Source organism: Polypterus senegalus, chromosome 1, assembly GCF_016835505.1.
Source record: "Polypterus senegalus isolate Bchr_013 chromosome 1, ASM1683550v1, whole genome shotgun sequence".
NCBI lineage: Eukaryota > Metazoa > Chordata > Cladistia > Polypteriformes > Polypteridae > Polypterus > Polypterus senegalus.
Window position 1 is genome coordinate 252057930 of NC_053154.1, and position 19568 is coordinate 252077497.

Below are 19568 nucleotides of genomic sequence, written 5' to 3' on the forward strand. Positions count from 1 at the left end.
ATTTTAGTTTTAATTTAGTTTTAGTTAGCCTTCATGCCATATTTTTAGTTTTAGTTTAGTTTTTATTTCACAAAGTCATTTTTATTTTATTTTTATATATATTAGTTTCAGTTTTAGTTTTAGTAATTATAGTATGGTTAAAGCAATTTTGTGGAGGTTAATTTTGTGCCACAATGCGAGAACTGTAGACTTAATAATTTTGGAAATAACATTTATTTAATGTCAGTAGAAACCTATAGGTATGTCCTGTTAAAAAACACAAAAATAAACCCAGATACTGAATTTGAACTGACTGTGGAACACACTGCAGTTTTGCATGCAAAATAGTAATCCTAATTTAAATGGTATAATTGAAACAACAAATGCTTCTTTCTCCTTTGCACAATTTACTAAAGCCCCACCATAACAGTGATACAAAACAGCCTGACTGATTCAATTATACATCGTTCTGTTAATTTTCAAGAAAACTCTGTGCTCTAGAGAAGTGGTCATTTTGTTTCACAATCCAGATGACAACTGTCCACAAACTGAAAATATGCGTTCAACACATGCTTGTGAGGCCGGGGCACACGCAAGGTCCAAAGCCACAGGGCTAAGTTTAGGATACACAGCCACCCTGGCTTGCCAGAACTGAAGAGGATTTTCAGTAAAATCTCCCTGCTTAACCTCCTCCTGATATTTCTGCATTTCATGTGGAGCACTTTCAGATGGCCAAGGCTGGTTTTCAGGGTTTAAGCTAATTATTTTATTAGCCAAGTACTTGTATTTCTGAAGGACTATGATGTTTGCTGAAACTGCTACTGTTTATGTAGACTCATCTTGTTGTGCTTCTATGATGTGATTGTGTTTCGCTGCCTCAATCAATACAAATAACTCTGCTGTTCTTTTCAAAGATATTAGTTCAGGAGACTGTAGGGTTAGAGAGACAGTTGGATCCATTAGACATGCGGCTGCAGGGACTGGATCAAATTGGTCACTAATGGGATCTAACAGACATGTAAAACGTTGGCGCAAACACTTAAGAAGAGCTTGTGCCAAATTTTTCTCTCCACTAGTTGACTGGAGATGTGTCTCCAGGTTTAGCAGGGAATGTATCACCTCTGACAGAGACTGGCTATCTGTTTGAAGCTGATCTGTGTGCATGCCAAATGGCTCCAATACTTTAAGTTGGTTTTCCAACTTGGCCCAATCACTGGTCAACAGTGTATCTATCCCGAGTTCATCAAGAACCTAATTAAGTGTAGCTTTAGTTTCCAGAAGTCGCTTCAGCATGTCAAGTGTACTGTTCCACCGTGTGAGGCAGTCACAAATTAGTGTCGCCACACCTTTAGAAACAAACAGAGAATAATGTTATTCTAATGAAAAGGTAAGAAGTTTAAACAAAATAATCACTTATTCCTAGTGCATCATAGAATAACTAAATGATAATTTTGGTCAAAGCCACTATTATTATTTATTATTATTATTCACTATTGGTGTGAATTTCCCTTGGGATTAATAAAGTATCTATCTATCTGTTACCACTGTGGTTGCAGGATTTTGTTTTGTTCAGTTTCACAGTCAAAGATTCATCTTACCTCTGTAACTGATCTCATTTAATAAGCTGGCCTTATTTTCTCTTCTCATATTCAGAAAAGCTTTAAAGTGTGATTTTTTAAAAAATATTTATTAAATTATTACTGTGTACCATACTATGTACCAATGCCTGATTCAGTCTAATAAAATTTTTCCAAATTTAGTTTTATAATTTGTATATTGACACCAAATCTGGAAAATAACTGCTCAATTAGTCTTGTAAAAAACTTAAAGCTGCATTAAATCATTTGAAATAAATAATAATTTTTATTATTTATTTTACACCCAGCCTCCAGAATCATCTATTAAGTTTAATCTATAAATATAACACTACAAAATAAATAATTTTTAAATATGATAATTTATTACGATTTTACCAAGACTAATTAAAATGTAATGTGCTGTATAAATGTGCTAATGTGTTATATTATCACAAAATATAACAGACTAGAGAGACAATGGATGCATATTGGATGGTTTGCTGACCGTTTATCATACATGCTACAATCTTGCTACCTGAAACAAAAAGTATTAACCATTTCTTTGATACGTTGTGTTGCTGTATTCATTTTACTTACGATGAGCGCATTTATTCGTGCAGCACGTGGCATGCTAAATTTGGGATCAAGAGAGGAAACAAATTTTCTGAATGAAGGCATGTCACACAGCCTAGTAGACATGCCAGTGTCAATAAACAAGTTTACTTGGGCGTCTTCGCGTTTTTGTTGTTCAGCTGAGTTCGTTCCCCAATTTGCTGTCCTCTGCAAACACGATGTTAATGTCTGCTGTCTTGTATGATGTGTACTAGAACTTGCATGTATACTCAAATTGCACTCGCTTTTCAGCCTTTCTTTTTCTTTACCCAGAAATATGTCATAGGCTAATTTGTGATATCTATTAAGGTGCACTTTAAGGTTTGTTGGGTTTTTACCTTTAATCTGTACAGCATACAACGCACCCTGCTCCAACACTATACATTTACTGTTGCTTTCAGCATTTTATTCGAAAAACTCCCATATGGCGCTGTGTCGTTTTCTTCCGGACATGTTGATCGCAGATACCCTCTGGTCTGATAAAGTTTATATGCTGAATTTCATCACCTACAGGGCAGGACCGGAAGTTTATGAAAATGCAAAAACAGATTCAGCCGCGTTCTTTCAGACATGATCACGAAAACAGATTTTTTTTTTTTTAGAAATTATTATTTTATTTCAGTTAGTCTTTAAGCTACTGTAATCGTTTCGTATCGTTTTAGTTTTTCATCTCAGTTTTGTTATTTATTTTATTTCAGTTTACAAAAATGTTTTTTCATTAATAGTTTTAGTCTTCGTTTTCGTTTACGATTATTACCTTGGTTCGTACACTCACAAACCCCAGTGCCTCCAGCACCGATTCCCCCAATGTCCAGGGCACACAATTCCACTGCCTTTCTCCTGGCCGCCTCTAGTCCTCCCTCCAGCTCCGTCCTCTTCCACCCGACTTCTGCCGATGGCTGGAGGGAGGCGGCCCCTTAAATGGGAACCCGGATGGGCTCCAGCTGCTTCCCCGCATTCCTCCATAGCCACACCCCAATGTGGCGGAAGTGCCGGCTGCGCACCCGTAAGCCGTCCGGGTGTCCCCTGTCGTCTTCCCCCCAGCACTTCCTGGTGTGGCGGAAGTGCTGGGCTCCCGGGATATTCAGGCACTGGGGCGCCGCCTGGCGGTGGCCACGGGTCCCTACAGGACTGGGCTTCCAAGCCCTTTACCCAATGCCCCCAACATAACCAGGGCGGACGCCCCCTCGCGGTCTGGAGGAGGCACAAGCCCTCCTCCGGTCTTCCTGGGCCCGGCCGGGTACCACACTGTATATATATATTTATATATACACACACACACACAGTAGTACCTCGGTATACGTCCTTAATCTGTTCCAGATCCTTTGACTTATACCAAACAGGACGTATACCAAACAAATTTTTTCCATAAAAAATAAAGGGAAAATGATTAATCCGTTCCCATGAAAAAAAATCCTATTGTTATTGGCATATTATATATTAATGGGGTTGTATAAAATAATTTAAACACTGCTTAATACTAAAATACATAAATACAAAAGCAATTAGATGAAATAAATGAAAATTTAACCTCACTTTACTTCTTAATAATGTGTTTGTTTTTCACAATTGTAGATACTGTCGTTGTCGGCATACGGTATACAGCAGCCAAGTCCCTGATGTGCGCGCCACCTTCATACTTTCCAACAATCAATTCAAATTTACGCGAAAATTCACAGAGTTATAGCGCATACTGATGCTCGTGGGCATTCGTGGCTTTGTCTCGGGAGAGGTAAACAAAGGTAGCATGCGGGTTGTTCACTGAATACTAGCAACTGGCGTACTGAGACTCGTGGGCAGTCGTGGCTTTGTCTCAAGAGAGGCAAACAAGGGTTGTGCACGGGTTGTTCACTGAATGTTAGCAAATGGCGTACTGACGTTCATGGGCAGTCGTGGTTTTGTCTCAAGAGGGGTAAACAAGGGTAGCACACGGTGTTCTACCACGAGAGTCGTATTTCAAACAAAGGTTGTATACCAAGCAAAATTGTTTACATCCAAACAGGACGTATACCAAGTTCAACTTATTCCAAAGCGGACGTATACCAAGGTACCACTCTATATATACAGTATCTATATATATATATATATATATACTGTATATCTCTCCATTATAAAAAAAAATCTTGGAAGGAGACGAAAATTACAGCTGCTGTACAGGCTTTTAAATGATTTATGCCCCAGCGCAACAAGCAGAACACACAGCTCGATAGCTGTGTGACGATGCGTGTTCGGCTCCTTGCTCCCATCTGCTGTTAGGGAGCCCTTGAACCCAACACCGTCGGTAATGTCACCGATGAACTAGACAGTGAGGCAATAATAGCAAGGGGATGGTACAAAAATGTACAAAGTGCTTTTATTACAAGACAATCAAAACAGTGTTCAAAGTAAAGTGTTGTGCATTCAAATGTCTTCATTAAATAAATATTCTAATAAGAGAATTATGGAGGTTAAAAATACACAAAAAAAAACAATCCTTTAAAACGAGGATAAAACGTTCTTTAGGAAGCGGTCTTTACAAACAAATGACAAGCTCGGTGCTTCGTTTTCTGTTAGCGTTAGCGTCTCACCTGCTTCTCCCATGCGGGCCCTGCAACAGGCGAGACGCTCTCAATGCAGCTGACCTTCTGCCTACTCCTCCTGCTACTGTCAGTCGCCTTTCCGATCCTTGTCTCCGGTCGGCTCCCCCTGACAGCGACTTGGGAATTCCTCCCACGGCCAAGGCTCTCACGTTGAGGACATTACATCCCAAATCCTGACTCTTGCTGCCATCCGCAGCCCCATGCGGAGAGTCACCCATCTCCTGGTCACTCCCGTACTTCCTGCAAAAAACTCTGCAGGAGCGACAACAACTACTACGCCCTGGGTGTCGGCCTAAGACCCAGGCTGTCTGCTCAGCTGCCGCGAGCCTATTTTCGCTCGCTCAATCTCTCGTACCAGCGCATGCTCTTTCTCTCTCGCTTGCCTACTTGCTCCCGTAACCTCCTTCTTTCTTTCACCTCGTTCTCTTTTTCTTCATCCTCCCTAACCATCTCGGGCTTCTCTATATATGCAGAGAGGACACGGCAGCAGCAGCACATTAGCCCCAGGAACAATCACGGATGTGGGCAGTCTCTCACCTGTGCACTCAGGTGAGAAATGCCCACACCGCAGATCGCCCTGAGACGCTACACGCCCCCTCACTAAGCCGCAAGCACGGTGATTATTCATTTAAAACAAAACTGCCTTTGCTGGAAGAGCTGTGGACCCATATCACCACAAGCAGAAGAGCAAGCCAGCAGCTGATCCAACAACATCTCCTTAGCATGTGTTCTGCCCCCTCTTCACAACGTGAGTGGCAGAGATGGGGGGGGTTAAGGTTGAGCAAAGCAAGCGGGGGCAAAGCCCCCTAGTGTGTATGTATATATATATATATATATATATATATATACAGTATATATATACAGTATCTCACAAAAGTAAGTAAACCCCTCACATCTTTGTAAATATTTTATTATATCTTTTCATGAGACAACACTGAAGACATGACACTTTGATACAATATAAAGTAGTCAGTGTACAGCTTATATAACAGTGTAAATTTGCTGTCCTCTCAAAATAACTCAACACACAGCCACTAATGTTTAAACTGCTGGCAACAAAAGTGAGTACACTCCTAAGTGAAAAATGTCCAAATTGTGCCCAATTAGCCGTTTTCCCTCCCCGGTGTCATGTGACTCATTAGTATTACAAGGTCCAAATTGTGCCCAAAGTGTCAATATTTTGTGTGGCCACCATTATTTTCCAGCACTGCCTTAACTCTCTTCGGCATGGAGTTCACTAGCGCTTCACAGGTTGCCACTGGAATCCTCTTCCACTCCTCCATGAAGACGTCCTGGAGCTGGTGGATGTTAGAGACCTTGCACTCCTCCACCTTCAGTTTCCCGCTCTGCCGGGTGTTTGGTGAGCTGTGCGCCCCCTGGTCTCCACACTTTATATACATTTATAGTGAGAAAAGACACAAAACAATGTGAAAGAGTTGGGAATCTTTCCCATATATTACAGAAAAACAGAACTGAAGCATTTGACAAAATGGCAGAAACATATAATCACAAAATAGGATGTGATGAAGTGGTAGAGTAGCATCTTGGGACCGGATATGACGTCAGGAGTAGGTGGGTTCTTGGGACCAGAACAGGAAGTATTGTCTTCTGGGCACTGGAAGTGGTTTTATGTTGAAGGTTCATCGGTTGTTCTATAGGAAGAGAGGAGAAAGAGTTAGAGGACAGTGCCAACCCCTGGTCCATTGGGAACATGCACTTATTTGAGCCCATAAACTCCTAATCGCACGTGTGTGACTATATATATATATTTGTAAATGGAATTTGCAGAACCTGTCAGACATAATTGGTTACATTAACATAACTATAATTGCTATTTTTTAAAAATAAAACATGTCAGTTTCATAGCTAATTCATTAGTTTTTATCTATACTAATAAAAGGCAAAGCCCTCACTGACTCACTCACTCACTCACTCATCACTAATTCTCCAACTTCCCGTGTAGGTAGAAGGCTGAAATTTGGCAGACTTATTCCTTACAGCTTACTTACAAAAGTTAAGCAGGTTTCATTTCAAAAATTCTACACACAACGGTTTATAACGATCGATAACGGTCAACAACGTCCGCCATGTTGAACTTTCTTATTTATGGCCCCATCTTCACGAAATTTGGTAGGCGGCTTCCCTGCGCTAACCGAAACCGATGTACGTACTTATTTCGATGGCATGATGCCACTGTCGGCCGCCATATTGAACTTTTCAACAGTCTTTGTTACTTATGGGCCCATCTTCAAGAAATTTGGTACGCAGGTTCCCAACGTTAACTGAATCCTACTTACGTACATATATACGTCTATAGCCTGCAGCTCGGTCACCGTGTGAGGTGGCGTTGGGTTCCCCATCCCAACGCCTCCCACGTTTTTGGCTGCCTGCCTATATAAAGCCGTCTGTCACTCTGGTCTCTACATTCCCTTCCTTGCTTCACCACGGGATTCACGTCTCCCTGCTGATAACCACAGCCTTTTTATTTAATCCACGGCTTCTCCGCTGTTTTATTGTTCGTTTATTACGATTATAGTTATTGTGAAGGTATTTTATACTTACTTTACATTGTTCAGGTACCCATTTCCTTTATCATTCCAACCGTACCCGCATTAACATGTCTATTGAGGTAATCACCATCGATCAAAGAACTGTCACTTACCAAGTGGTTTCCATGCCCGGAGATACCACCTACCTTTTCCATTCTCTTTGTTACATATTGCACGGCCTTATCAGGCTCACTCTTGATATCCGGAGGAACATTGTGTCTTATGTATTGAATGACTGGGACAGGTTCAAGGTGTGGACTGATGATGGTAAGGAGATAATTATACTACACAGGAGCACTATAAGAGTGAAATGCTTAAGCCCTTCACCTATGGTTCTGCATGTGAGTTGATGGCTGCCGCTAAATTGTTCGGTTATTGCTTTCAAGTGTACCGAAATGGCCAAATATTTTACACCTTTCGACAACTGCCAGTGCCTCTTAAACATCTTAGATTCACAGGTGACGATTTCAGTAGTGGACACTTTGATGTTTATGAATGTTTAAACTCTCAAAAGCTGGATGTGAAGTTATCGATGAAACCGGTTGTATGCTTACAACGCTTGACAGATGCCGAATGTCACTTCAACACAAGTCCTGCAAATACTGTCATAATTGAAACAAACCATGAAACTCAATGATTATGACAGCAGCAACTTTTTACATGGCCAACTGTACATTGCATGCTCAAGAGTAAGCTCAGCGCACAGCTTGGTCATATTACAACTGGAGGGCCGAAATGACAATGTGGTATACAAAGAGATCCTTAACAAATAATTATTGGTATATTTTCCCTCAGTTTAAAAAGGTTTAATTTTCTTCTTAATAATAATTTTAAGGCAGTACTTCACCGCTGCGAAGCACGGGTATTTTGCTAGCATTAAATATTCTTTACAGCATATAGCATGCTTTTAATGTAAATATTTAAAATCACTAGCATATCACATGTTATTACCAGCATATATTCAATACATTTAATTTTATTTGAAATAGCTGAGCAGAAGATAGTGTCATGGGAGTTTGCCTATTTAAATCACTCATCATGTTACATGACTTGTTTTCAAACTATGCAATCTGGTGAAATGACAACTAAGGTTCTTTTAGGAATATTCAGCACCTATGAATCAAATTTTAGTTATGTTAGGCAGGCATGCATTGGGTTTAGTAATAAAGTACTTTTTCTTATTTTGAAGACCCAGGTGCCCTCTTGGCTTATGTGAAAAGACAAAAGTAAACTATAATTTTATTTTGGTCTTAAAAGAGCGAGGTTTAAATATTGACACATCATCTTCAGACACAAATGGTCTGCTTATTAAGAGTAAAACAAGTCGAAGAGAAGAAATAGACTGCATAATAAATAATTCGTGTCACTAGCAGAGTATGGCTTATAAAGCCACAGTTTTAGAGTTCTGTATTCCATAAATTGCCCCAGAGCATCTTGCACATCAGGTTAAAAGGCAAAGGAATGATGAAAAAGAAGCAGCTTTTGAAATGCGGCCATCATTTGTGTATTCATGCAGACTGTCTCTGTTTTTAATTTGTTACAGAATAAGCTGGCATATCTATAGTGCTTACCTTTATGCTGCATGGCCAACAAAATAGTTGCTATTTTTACATTTTTGCTAATTTGTGCCGAGAATAAAATGGAAGAGTTTGTAATAGAAAATAAATTAACTGACTAACATAAGAGTTCTTAGCCTAGGAACATTGGACGTATAGTGTAAGTCGAAAGTTGCAAGCAACTTTTATTGGAAATGATATAATGGGAATTATTAATTTCTGCAAATGTACTTTACACATGAGAATAATGTTCATTGTCATATGATTTTATTTAAATTGCAGACTTAAAGACATTCTTGTAAACTTGAACATTTGTAATCCAACATTACTCTTGGTTTCACTAGAGTTTTTCCTAAGATGACAATGGAGTCTAAATTGATCCATCTTGTGGCGAAGTGAAGGTGATTGTGACTTGCGATGAGCGAGCCCCTCATCCAGAGTCATTCCTTGTCTTGTACCCAGTGGATTGACAGATTTGCCTCTGGATTTTTTCTTTCCTCATCTTATAAATGACACTGTTGTTAGGCCTATGAGGACATTTGCCATACAGAAATTGTTTTTGCTTTTGAATTAATAAAAATGTGTACAAAGACTCAGTTTTAAAACATGAAAAGTGGTTTGACCCTTGAACAAAATCTAAAATATGTATAAACATATACTGGTTTCATACAAAAAGACACATCCTTGAGATGTAAATATAAAAATTAACTAGCTGTAGTCATTTCAAGAAGCAGCATCCAGTCCTCTTCCTTAATTGTGACCAGTACTGGGTATTTCAAAATGAACCCTCTTTCTCTGTCCCTATGAGAGTTATCTAGAAGCTGGCATAATTTAGTTTGGTGTCTCATCTAGACTCAGATTTTGTCAAGGTTTTTCCTGTTAAAGTATCAAAGAAGATTTTTTTTCATTGCTGCATCACTGTCTGTATTTCAGTTGATCTTCAGTTCAGCCAGTACACTGAGAAATGATGAAGAGGGCTGAGGAATGTCCAGATTTTTTAAAATCTCTTTATTTAACATCTTGGCCATTGGAAGAATACCAGGATCATCTTTAATTGCAGTTTTCCTTCTTTACAAAGACAGCAAGATTTTAAATTTGAGGAACAATGTGTCCTTGTTTGTAAAACACTTCTGAATCTGCTCCACTGCTACCAAATTATCTCAGCTTTTAAAGGCTTGTTCCAGTGCACTTGTTAGACTAAAAATGTGCCCTGCGTTTCCAGGGTTCACCTTGTGATGGGGAAGACTTTCCTGATAATTTTGCTCAGGCATTGTGCCTCTTGTGAACTCAGGTTGCTTCCCCAGGAGACTGCAGGTTAGAACACCACACTGGCTTACTGTGGACTGGTAGAACATTTCCAGCAGCTTACTGTACACATCAAAAGACCTGAATCTCCTTAGGTAGTACAGTCTAAATGTGAAAAATGATGGAAAGACAACCAACCCTGTCTAGGATCTGAAGGAACATTAAGGACCCAATGACTGTGTTGGTTTTAGTCTCATTTTGGACATCTTGTTCTTGACTGTATTTTAAATAAAAGCACCGAGCACTTGTACACCTACCCCTTGCTTTATGTGTGTGTCCTCATTTGCTGATCCTTGGTTACGTTATCGACAGTGGCAGGTTTGAGAGTTTCCACAAGGCAACAAGGATTGTGGAGTCACTCACACCATCACAATAACATTTTAGATTTACCACAATGCCATTTATATTTTTATCTTCAGTAACAGGGGTCCTCAGGGGTCAGTCAGAATAGTAGACAGGATTTTTTAATTTAGTAATCAAATGATTATAACAGTCTTACAGTAAAGCATTGTCATAATCAGTTTTGCTCCTTACAAAGTGCTATTATTTCTGTACGCTATATATTGAAAAACTCCTTATGGAATCAATTATTTAGACATGTTCTCCTCCAGTCAGTCTCCTTTCCACTGTTACGTCAAGTTCAATTATCAGGTGCTGGATGGTTCTCAGCTCTTTATTTTGTGTTCTAGAATCTACTTTTATGGATAAATACATAAGTGAGGTGTTTAGAAATTAGTAGAACCAATAGGAAAAATTTACTGCTCTAAGGTTTAGTTTTGCTGGCTCATGAAACTTAAAAGAGATGTTTCATTTAACAATCAACTTTGTCATAGATGTTTCTCATCCAATTCCTTAGAAGAAATAGCTTTAGACAAAAAGGAGAAAACAGGGGAAGAGACCACGAAAGAAGCCAGAGTGTAGGTAGATGGATAAAGTAAAAGATCTGAAGTAAAACGGCTTGACTGGCAAAGAGATGCAGGACCGAGCTGTTTGGAGAAGATTGATCAAGTTCAGTCATAAACCACATGCAGAAATATAAAAAGATGAAGAGGAGGAAGAAGAAGAAGATACAATTGAAGTAAAAGAGTCAAAACTGAGAATTTGCTTTGAAAAGCGTGGTATATTTTGTGAGAACTCTTTCAAGTCTTGTTTTAGTCCTTCATATTATTTGCTTCTTCTTGGACAGATTGCTTTATTAAAGGTGACTTGAAAAATTTGAGCTATGATCAGTTATGTTTCTTTTGTTTTTTCCTTTTGGAGTACAAGCAAATGAAGTGATTGTTTTGTGGTCACACAGTAGTGGGATTTGAACCCAGAACCAGAGGCTTTGGAGCCCAAAGTCTTGACCATTGTGCCATACTGCCTGCATGTTTGTTTAGAATGATTTGATCTAATTGGAGAACAGCAATATAAATTAGAGCAACTAATAGTGTTATTCTGAAGCAAGGCCTACAGCTGTGTAATCATAGTAAAGAGTTTTATTGCCACAAACAACTGTCCATACATTTCATCATATATTACTGAGCAAATATACTCATATAAACTGTGTGACTTTGCCGAGATCTGTACCGAAACTCAAGAGGAGACACTTCTGAGACTTCCGGCACATTTATTTCTCAAGAGAAAAATCTGAGAAGCGTTAAACATTTTATTTTCTGATGTCATTGTTGTTTTGGAGAAACCAAAAAAATATTAAGTAGATCTCTTTTATGATTTTTCATTTCTGTGGGAAAGTACAGAGTAAGTCTAAGTGAAAGTCCACATGTAAAAGAGAACAACCCTTAATTCAGATGGAATTTGGCAAGGTGCACCAAAGAATGCTAATATTCAGTTTAATAAACACAATAAGGATGACATTCTGTTACTGTTACATTCTGCAGGGTTCTGTTTTCCATGATTCACTCAATTTTAAAGAACTCCATTTTTACTTGCAAAGCTTGCCACCAGGGAGTGAAATCCTATTACTTGACTTGTGGTTATTTAATGTTTATTTATTCATAGAAACTGTATAAAATGTAATATTTTAACTGCAATGTGTGAGTTATAGTAATAGACCTACTAGACACTTTAATCTACAGAAGCTAAATTATGACAAGTCTATGATGGCAGTCGTCCAAAAGAAAAGATAATTAGGCATTAGAGAAGAAACAAAGACAGTATGGGGATTAATCCATGGTTGAAGAATTGAAAATATTAAAGTAGGGGTTTAAAGCCAAATCTCTATAGTGTTATAAAGTATAGATCAGGAACTAATCAGGAATTAATAAAAAAGAGTTGGATTCATAAAATGAATTGCAAAGTAATTAAAACTGACAATCTCACAAAACAGAAGAGTTGTGAGCTTCTCCAAGAAATTAAAAGGTTGGTCCAGCAGACATGCCTGTCTCTGCAAGTTAGTGTTAACTTGGGCATTCATTTATCAAGTGATTTACTACTCCTTTTAATTTTGGTGTCGTTTCTTTTTTTTTTTTTGACTACTTCCAACCAACTAACCATTTAGAAAAATGTGTTATCTTAATGTAAATACAGATACAGTACTTGCAATTTCTTGCAATTAAATAATGTGAACAAATACTGCATGTGAGATAAAGTATGTCATTTTCCTGTATAAAGTGTACATTTTCTACAGTAATAAAGTCCTGTAACAGGATTACGGTCCACAAAGCCTAATGGTGATTAGTGTGGGGTGGCACATCCAACAAGCAACTTAATCAGCTGGGCTGTATGACAATTGTAGCAGATTATGAAGCTTCTGTCACTCTTTTTCAATGTGGGACCATGATGTCACTGTCTCCTTTGTAACAAACACCCTTCTTAAGACTAGTGCACTGCATCTTTGCTTCCACTTACCTTCAGCGGTGAAAAGCTACTTTCATCTGACACAAGTTTGCTAAGGTCTACCAAAAACTGGCTTCCCCTTGTACTTAAAATGTGGCCAGGCAACTGCAGAACAGAAACAATTGTGCCTTGCACTAGACATAATGTACCGCAGTCAAGTTTCTACTGTGAAACTAAAAGTCAGCACACCAGGATTATTTGTGTGGTCCAGCCATGCTTTTTTATACCCAGCTTATTTAAACCAGGAGAGCTGGGGCCTCATGCATGGTGTATGGACAAAAGTGGAAATGTGCGTACACAGAAAAAAATTCAGATGCACAAAACCGTGCATTAGCCAGTTTCCACACACTTCAGCTCCATAAATCCCAGTCAGCATGAAAAGTAATATACATGCATTTGCAGTCCCACCTCGAATGCTCCCAGAAATTTAATATGCAAATCAATATACAGTGGTGTGAAAAATTATTTGCCCCCTTCCTGATTTCTTATTCTTTTGCGTGTTTGTCACACAAAATGTTTCTGATCATCAAACACATTTAACCATTAGTCAAATATAACACAAGTAAACACAAAATGCAGTTTTTAAATGATGGTTTTATTATTTAGGGAGACAAAAAATCCAAACCTACATGGCCCTGTGTGAAAAAGTAATTGCCCCCTGAACCTAATAACTGGTTGGGCCACCCTTAGCAGCAATAACTGCAATCAAGCGTTTGTGATAACTTGCAATGAGTCTTTTACAGCACTCTGGAGGAATTTTGGCCCACTCATCTTTGCAGAACTGTTGTAATTCAGCTTTATTTGAGGGTTTTCTAGCATGAACCGCCTTTTTAAGGTCATGCCATAGCATCTCAATTGGATTCAGGTCAGGACTTTGACTAGGCCACTCCAAAGTCTTCATTTTGTTTTTCTTCAGCCATTCAGAGGTGGATTTGCTGGTGTGTTTTGGGTCATTGTCCTGTTGCAGCACCAAGATCGCTTCAGCTTGAGTTGACGAACAGATGGCCGGACATTCTCCTTCAGGATTTTTTGGTAGACAGTAGAATTCATGGTTCCATCTATCAAAGCAAGCCTTCCAGGTCCTGAAGCAGCAAAACAACCCCAGACCATCACACTACCACCACCATATTTTACTGTTGGTATGATGTTCTTTTTCTGAAATGCTGTGTTCCTTTTAGGCCAGATGTAACAGGACATTTGCCTTCCAAAATGTTCAACTTTTGTCTCATCAGTCCACAAGGTATTTTCCCAAAAGTCTTGGCAATCATTGAGATGTTTCTTAGCAAAATTGAGACGAGCCCTAATGTTCTTTTGCTTAACAGTGGTTTGCGTCTTGGAAATCTGCCATGCAGGCCGTTTTTGCCCAGTCTCTTTCTTATGGTGGAGTCGTGAACACTGACCTTAATTGAGGCAAGTGAGGCCTGCAGTTCTTTAGACGTTGTCCTGTGGTCTTTGTGACCTCTCGGATGAGTCGTCTCTGCGCTCTTGGGGTAATTTTGGTCGGCCAGCCACTCCTGGGAAGGTTCACCACTGTTCCATGTTTTTGCCATTTGTGGATAATGGCTCTCACTGTGGTTCGCTGGAGTCCCAAAGCTTTAGAAATGGCTTTATAACCTTTACCAGACTGATAGATCTCAATTACTTCTGTTCTCATTTGTTCCTGAATTTCTTTGGATCTTGGCATGATGTCTAGCTTTTGAGGTGCTTTTGGTCTACTTCTCTGTGGCAGGCAGCTCCTATTTAAGTGATTTCTTGATTGAAACAGGTGTGGCACTAATCAGGCCTGGGGGTGGCTACGGAAATTGAACTCAGGTGTGATACACCACAGTTAGGTTATTTTTTAACAAGGGGCCAATTACTTTTTCACACAGGGCCATGTAGGTTTGGATTTTTTTTCTCCCTAAATAATAAAAACCATCATTTAAAAACTGCATTTTGTGTTTACTTGTGTTATATTTGACTAATGGTTAAATATGTTTGATGATCAGAAACATTTTGTGTGACAAACATGCAAAAGAATAAGAAATCAGGAAGGGGGCAAATAGTTTTTCACACCACTGTAAATACCACCTTCCCTATTCAGTGTTTGATTAAAAGACAGTGGCAAAAGCACATGAAAAAAAGGATTTCAGCGAATGCAAAGTGGAAGCAAGGAAAATGCACTATTTGTTGGTTTAAGCAGTGGTATAAACAACAAAAGGAAGCTGATCGAGTAACAGAGTGGCGGAGAAACTCGAAAGTTCAAGTTCAGAAATAAAAAATAAGTGGTCAGATATCAGAGTCAATGTGAAAAGCCCACCGTCTGAGTGTCTTACGGAAGCATATTAGGGTACAGAGAAAAGGGAAAAAAAATAGGGGCAAATTAAAAAAAATTGGCTGAAATATTCACTTTAATCTCATAATTTATTTTGTCATTAAGGCAGAATGTCATAAACTTAATCTTAAAATCAATGTTAAATTTACTACAGTTTCTCAGATCAAAAAGTAACTAAAGTAGCATGTTAAATGCTTTGTATTGTATGTGTTCTTCTATGTGCTCTGTGTGTGTGAATCACTACGTGCTTCTTAAATGGGCTTTCTCTGAAATAATGAAATAATTCAAGGCACCAGTACTGTCTCTTTCAAGCGCATCAACCCCCAATTCCTGTCCTTCCTTTTCTTTCTCCATGTAACCAATCGCCACACAATAAGCTCTTTAATAAATATCAAGCCATCTGTAAGCTTAGAACTCCAATTCTTCAAAACTTTTAAAGGAACATTGAAATATCTTCATAGTATAAGTTAAATTATTCCATCCATCTATCCATCCAGGGTCGCGTCAGTCCCAGCAAGCATTCAGCATGAGGCAGGACCATTCCCTGGATGGGTAAGACTGGTGTGAGAATGTGGCCTTACGGCAAGTTTAGTTTTTATACATCTCGAAGTGTGTGTGGAAATGGGCGTACACAACATTTTTGTGCATATGCTCCGATTATACAGGAGGCCCCTGTTTATCTTGAAAGCACTGGACACAAAGTGGAATGGAAACCTGGATAGGATAACAAGTCCACTGCAGAGCACACACTCACCTCTTACTCATGTATGCCTTGGTCTGTTTAGACCCATCACTTAACCTAATATACATATCTTTTAGATGTTGCAGAAAAAAGAAGAGTACTTATCATACATATATCATCATACATATATCAAACATATACAGATGTGAGGAGAATGTGCAAACATATGCAGACTTCATTATACAGAGAAAACTCACTTGAAATGGGAAGAACATTTTAACTGACAGGATTTGTACCCATGACTCTGGAAGTGTGAGACAGCAGTGCTAACCACTGTACCTGCAACCAGATGTCCTTCAGGTATTCTAAATTGGGAACCATCATGGATGAACTGATCAGATTTAGAAAGTGTTGGATACTTAGGCATCTGTTAGACCTCTTTGCAGCCGTAAAGCAAGTGTCAAAACAATAGGAATGTTCTATACTTATTGAACCTAATATAGTCAATTAATTTAAAAAATAGGTCATGTAATAAACGGCCTCCCTGCAAAATCAATACAAAAGTTACAGTACATTCAGAACTCCGCAGCCAGAGTCCTCACCCACACAAAGCGTTTTGCTCACATCTCCCCTGTTTTCTCCCAGCTTCACTGGTAACCGGTTTAAATTCAAGATTCTGCTTCTCACCTTCAAAGCCCTACATAACTTTCCCCCCCTCTACCTCACTCAGCTCCTAGCTCCTTACACTCTTTGTCACTCTCTCAGGTCCTCGCGCAGCAATCTCCTTACTGTCCCACGCACCAGACTCTCCACCCTGGGAGGCAGGTCCTTCAGTGCTATAGCCCCTCAACTTTGGAACTCTCTTCCTCAGTGTCTCTGAGATTGCTCCTCTTTCTGCACCTTTAAATCTCAAGTGAAAACGTTCCTCTTCTACAAACTTTTGTCTTCTGTGTAGTTTATTTATTTATTTATTTTTACTTTGTATGTAAAGTGACCTTGGGCTCTTGAAATTATTATAAAAGTGTATATGACCTGAATCATTGTTTAGTTTGTGAACAAATTTGCACATATAATATAAGGTTATATTATCATACTGGCAAGTAATAGAGTCAAAATATTTTGCTTTGCAGTTTAGTGAATATATGAAAATATAGATAGTGTGACACACGTATGATTGCAAGACAACTTGAAGGCTCATCTAGTTGTAATTCTATCCCGAGCAAAGGGTTGGCACTGTTGCCTAATACTTCTCCTTTTGCTTCTATAGATCGAATGACTGTCTGCCCCTGGGTTGTCATCTCCTGTCCCCGTCCCCGTAACGCCACTTCTGGGTTGTCATCTCCTGGCCCTGCCCCTTCCGGTCTGGTATCCTCTTAAGGGGTAGTGCCACCACCTTCCGGTCAGTCAATGTCTTAACTGCTATCTGAAAAAACCTGCAAAACCTTTTGCCTTTTTTTCTCTTTTTCTTTTGGCCACCAAATATAAGGGTTTTGTGTTCTATTTGCCTCTTTCCAGCTGTCCTGTTCTTTTTTATTACAGTAGACATATTCAGCATTGCAGTGCTCCTGTAACATGATCAAATGTAGTGATGAGAGTCACACGGTAGATTAAATAATTAAGTTTTCAATGCAAAGAACTAGAACATTTAACTGATTACACAAAACATGTAACTAAACACTTATTACTTTTGATAAATTTGTTTAGACATGAACATTTGGCAGATGGGTAATTTCAAGCTACATGGTCTTTAAATGAAAAAAATAATTTAGTAATTAAGGCAAGACTTTCTGAAATTTCACAACACAGCTGTTCTTTTATATTCATTTAGTGGGTCACCCTGGTCGGTGTAAAAGGATGATTCTGCCTCTTAAATACATATTTTGTAAAGCTATTACAAGTAATCATTTACATAAGTGCAGCAATGGCATGTCCTAAAATGTTACAACGTATCAAAACAGTCCCTTTATCACAATACGCTTTGGCTTTTCACACCTGCGTGAGACTGCCATTAACAAATCTATATGGAAAAACACCCAGCCTTGAGCAAAAAAGGGTGTAAAATATTAGTAAGAAATATTTCAGTTTATCTCAGTTGAGGATTTCCATGGATTTATTTTAATGTGACCCTGTAGTTAAGATATAGCGGGTCGGATAATGGATGCTTTAATGTGTAAAAAGCATAAGCATGCATTTTTAGAAATGCGAGTAGACCATTCCATGCAGCAAACTCATTCCGTTAGCTAATGGCACTGTTGTCCCATGTTATTCCTGGTGGATAAATAGAAACTGTTGTTTAAATTCACAAAAGAAGCTTTATTAGCAAGAACAATGAAGCCTAACAGTAGGAATCATGGGATCTCTTTACGTAACCTCTATTTGCACTAACCTTACAATGCTCAGATGTTTTTTTTTCCTTTTCAGAAAGCATATCTCTGAATTGTCTAAAGTTGAAAATGTGAAATGTCTAGTAAAGGCACATGGATTTCATTTCTAACTTTTGTGAGTTTATTTAGTGGTAATGAAAAAAACTTTTTTAAAAATACAGTTAACAGTGAAAGCAGGCGATTGTGTATTGTAGGTGTTATAAGGAATGATATTAACAGTATAATCATACTAAAGTTAAACTAGAAAGCTGCAAACAGTTTTGATTGGGTTCAAGAAGGTAATGCAAATGTGTTATGCTTATAATAAACAGGGTAAAGACCCCACCGATCGCTCCAGTTATCGCCTAATATCATTGATGAATTCTGATGTCAAGCTGCTGACAGTATCTCTGAGAATTCTACATTTCAAAATATATTAAACAAAGTCCAAATTATATCACAAACCTTTACACTGCATAGCAAAGTAATCTGAGATAACAGCCATTCAATTATGGAATTTTTATTTCCTATTCATTTCTGTTTCACATATTCTTGAATTATATATTCAGCTTTTCTAACAAAACGTTAATAGCCAAAGTGGCCACAGAAATAGTTAGAAGTCCTTCAAATTTATACTCAGAATGTCCATATCCTTTTTGTTTCAAAACAGATTTTTATTTAACAAATATCTTATTATAAAAGTCTTACTAGTAGATCAGAAAATGATTCTTTGCCCAAAACCAGTATAGCCTATTGCAGTGGTTTCAAACCCCAGTCCTGGAGTGCTGCTGTGCCTGCAGGTTTTCACTCTAATCATTTTTTTAACTAGTGACCAGTTTTTGCTGTTACTTAACTCTTTTGCCTTAATTGTAATTGACTTGCTAATTACTACTAAGACCCCTCAATTGTTTCTTTTTTCCTTAGTTAGAAGTTCAACAATAATTAGATAAAAAATGAGCCAACACATGACAAGCTAACCTGTGTTTATCATACAATATCTGAAAATAAAGAAAGGTGAAGGTGTCAGTACTGTTGATCATCTGAGGTCCACAAAACATTTTGACTATGTTCTTAGAAAAACAAAAATCAACAGTTTTTGAAATGTCTGCTATGACAGAATGAGGGCACCAACAAGCCATGAAATGTAATAACAGGCTTAATTAACAACATGAGTTGTCTTTGTAAGTACCCAGGAGGACAGATGGGTATCCCAG